General features: G+C 32.4%; 1 long non-coding RNA gene across 1 annotated transcript; it reads left to right on the top strand.

Moving 5' to 3' along the window:
- Positions 1-1,352: 1,352 nt before the first annotated feature.
- Positions 1,353-4,091, top strand: LOC147390952 (uncharacterized). Its single transcript, XR_015183297.1, has 2 exons — positions 1,353-1,731; positions 3,747-4,091. It is a non-coding gene; the product is annotated as an uncharacterized LOC147390952 (long non-coding RNA).

Here is a 4,091-nt window from a genome sequence, read left to right as displayed (position 1 = left end):
TGAATTACCATTTTGTACGTGAACGAGTCGCACTTGGACTTCTCATCACTCAACATATCTCCACTACAAAGCAAGTAGCAGACCTCTTCACCAAACCCATGTCAAAGGCTGCACTCAGTAATTTTCGAACCAAACTCTGCCTTCAGCCCCGGCACAGTTTGAGGGAGGGTATTAGCACAACCCAGCATCTCAGCCTAAATTGTGGGATTCAGAGAAGTGATAAGGTTCAAAACTCCCACAATTCATGCTACAATAGTGGAGAGATGTTGAAGGATGAAGGGGTATCAATGGCAACAACTTCAACCCAAAATGGTAGCTTGACTAGCTAAGGAAATCTCAACAAATTGATGAGAAAATCTTGGATTCTAAACTGAGAATATCTTGGGATATTCTCTAAGAGCATATCTTGGATCATATCTATGGCAACAACTTCAACCCAAAATGGTAGCTTGACTAGCTAAGGAAATCTCAACAAATTGATTGAGAAAGTCTTGGATTCTGATATTCTCTAAGAGCATATCTTGGGATATTCTCTAAGAGCATATCTTGGATCATATCTTAGATTTTATGCTACCAGTTGTACAATATTCAATGTAATTTTCTTATTTTAGTCTTTATGTTTAAATAGAGGATGTGGTGTTGTTCTTTGTAGCTGTATGAATGAAGAAATGAAAAAGAGTTTTGTCTCTAGCTGTGTTCACGAATAACTAAGGCAGATTTACTCCTTTTTTTCAAGTTTTTATCTCTTTTAAATCTGTTTTTTGATTCTACCCAAAGTTTTGGAAATGAATGGATACACAAACTCAACCATGGGCTCACATGGATTACCATATCGGGTATCACATAGAGAAGAGATAAATTTTTGAATAATTTACTAAAACGGTAGAGTTTTTGAAATTATTTACCAAAACGGTACACTATTCAAAATATTTCCGAAAACGGTAATTTTACCGTTTTCGGAATTAATTTTTTTTACCAAAACGGTAAAAACAGTAAAATATATTTTTTTATACCGAAAATACCCTTTTTTTGTTTTACATATGTATTTATAATTTTAACCTTAAAAAAATGAAAATCCAACTAAAAAAATTCACTCTCTTTCGGTAATCCAACAATCATATGTATTTACAATTTTTTTTTACCGAAATCAATTTTATTTTTGTAATTTTAGTCAAAAAATAAAAAGGGTATTTTCGGTATAAAAAAAATACATTTTACTGTTTTTACCGTTTTGGTAAAAAAAATTAATTCCGAAAACGGTAAAATTACCGTTTTCGGAAATATTTTGAATAGTGTACCGTTTTGGTAAATAAACAAAAAGTTGTGCATGTTTTGGTAAATCTGCCTAAATTTTTTTCTAAGTTTTGGATTTCATCCTAAGTTCAAGATGAGAGAATTGCTGGATTAAAAATCGATGCCCAACATTGAAAAATAACCACCATTTGAATGTTTTGTGATGTGCGTCACTTCATCATATGAAGACGATTTGAGGATGTCAAAGAGGCTGCAAGTCGTAAGCGGGGCTGCAAGTCGAGAGCATAAAAAAAAAATCAGAAAAGATATTGGGAAGGACAATGCACACTGTGCTTAAATAGAGAGAGCGAAACAGAAAGAGAGATGAAGAGAGGCTTACCTGGGTGGTTGCAGTGCGTTTGCACAGTGGTGCAAAAGTTTAAAAAACAAAAATAAAAAAGATAGACATAAGAAAATAAATAGAAGAAAAAAAAACAGGTGGTGTTGGAAAAGGATTGAGGAAGAAGAATTAGAGGAGGAGTAGGAGTGTTGCAGGAGACGTGATGAAGAAGAAAAAACCAATTGTGTGAATCTGAAGAGTGAAATTAATCTTACTAAGGGCCTTTGAGTCCATTCTGTGGCACCCAAACGCATGATCTTTGGTGCTGGGTTGTAGAAGATAAATATTCTGAGTTTTTAAAAAGAATAATTTACCAAAACGGTAGAGTTTTCGAAATTAATTCCGAAAACGGTACACTGTAGCAATTAATTCCGAAAACGGTAAATTTACCGTTTTCGGAATTAATATTTTTTACCAAAACGGTAAAAACAGTAAAATATTTTTTTTTTATACCGAAAATACCCTTTTTTTTGTTTTACATATATATTTACAATTTTAACCTTAAAAAAATGAAAATCCAACTAAAAAGATTCACTCTCTTTCGGTAATCCATCAATCATATATATTTATAATTTTTTTTTTACCGAAATCAATTTTATTTTTGTAATTTCAGTCAAAAAATAAAAAAGGGTATTTTTGGTATAAAAAAATACATTTTACTGTTTTTACCTTTTTGGTAAAAAAAATTAATTCCGAAAATGGTAAATTTACCGTTTTCGGAATTAATTGCTACAGTGTACTGTTTTGGGAAATAAATGAAAAGTTGTGCATGTTTTGGTAAATCTGCCTTTTAAAAATATATATATTAGAAATTTTGATTTTAATTTAAATTAGAAATTTTGATGGAAATCCGGTAGCCATCCATCGTCAAGGCCTTGGATCAATCCTGAAATTAAATAAATAAATAAATAATTTCTATCTTGGATGTAAGTCTTTATCCGTGAAATCTAAAGGGCTATGAGAGTCCAACACCCCTTAGTAAGATTGGAAATCTTACGAGATTAGTTATGCTAGACCAACCCATAAAGTAAAGTTTTTTCAGGAACAAACTATATAAAGTAAGGAGTTGTATTCAAAACAATTGCAGCATCTAGGTCTCGCCCTCTCTCTCTCTTTTAAAAAAACGGTTTTTAAAAAGATGAACGTGAAACACTTTCCAAAAATAATAATAAAGGAAAAAATGAAATGTTTCACTAATTGTTTGACAAAAAAAAAAAAAAATCTTTAAATGTTAAAAAAAAAAAACAATTTTGAAATATTTTATCAAAAAAAAAAAATTTGTTTCCATTGAAAATGGCTTCATGGAAAATACTTTGTTCTGATCAAAAGAAAAATCACAAAATTTCAAATAAAAAATTAAATATATAATAGTAGTTTTAAAAAAATATTATTATAAAAAATTGTTTGGTTAATTTTAAAAATTAATTTTATATTAAAATATTATTACAAGGCTATGGCCTTTCGCCGAACTTCCGTTAACAATGCGAGTCACCGGGTACATCAGATGGAAAAAAAATCTTTGTTCTCATAGATAACGGGATCACCCACAACTTTACTAACACTTTGTATGATGCTTGCGATTGACTATTTATCGTTCGCACGCTTTTGATGTGTTGGTCGCCAATGGAAGCAAGATCGAGTGCATGGGATGTTGCAAGGACTTAGATTTAGATATTCAAGGTTACAAATTCCAAACTAATGCTTATGTTTTACCCCTTCAAGGATTAGACATTGTTCTTGGGGTCCAATTGTATGGGATTTCTCTAAACTCACTATGGATTTCAATATTGAATATCAGAGATATAACTTAGACGGAGATGCAATAAAACCACCTAAAATGGCGAGTGTACATGCCATGGAAAAATGGCTGAAGTACCCAATCAGTGGTATGTTTATGCAACTCTCTGTCAATGAAGGAGGTACAAAAGCTGACATTCATAATGATATTACTTGTATTGTTAATGAATTTTATTCCCTCTTGAGGAATCCATTACCTCCTCCCCGTTCACAGGACCATCGGATCGAGATTATTCGAGGCGTTGTCCCAGCAAATGTACGACCATATCATTATCCGCACGTGCAAATGAATGAAATCGAACGTTTGGTCAAAGAGATGCTTAAATCTGGAATTATTAAACCAAGTATTAGCCCCTATCCTTCACCGGTTCTATTTGTGAACAAGAAAGATGGATCTTGGAGATTTTGCGTGGATTATCGAGCTCTAAATGCAATCACGGTTAAGGAGAAATTTCCGATCCCGGTGATTGATGAGTTATTGGACCAACTACATGGGGCACAATATTTCTCAAAGTTGGATTTGCGTTCAGGATATCATCAGATACATGTCAGACTTAAGGATGTTCCTAAAACAGATTTTCATACTCATGATGGTCATTACGAGTTTCTAGTAATGCCATTAAGACTTACCAACACTCCTTTTACATTTCAAAGTCTCATG

This window comes from Akebia trifoliata, chromosome 11, assembly GCF_017979445.1.
Source record: "Akebia trifoliata isolate Shusen 1 chromosome 11, ASM1797944v1, whole genome shotgun sequence".
In the NCBI taxonomy this organism is placed as follows: domain Eukaryota; kingdom Viridiplantae; phylum Streptophyta; class Magnoliopsida; order Ranunculales; family Lardizabalaceae; genus Akebia; species Akebia trifoliata.
This window is presented reverse-complemented; position numbering and strand designations above follow the sequence as displayed.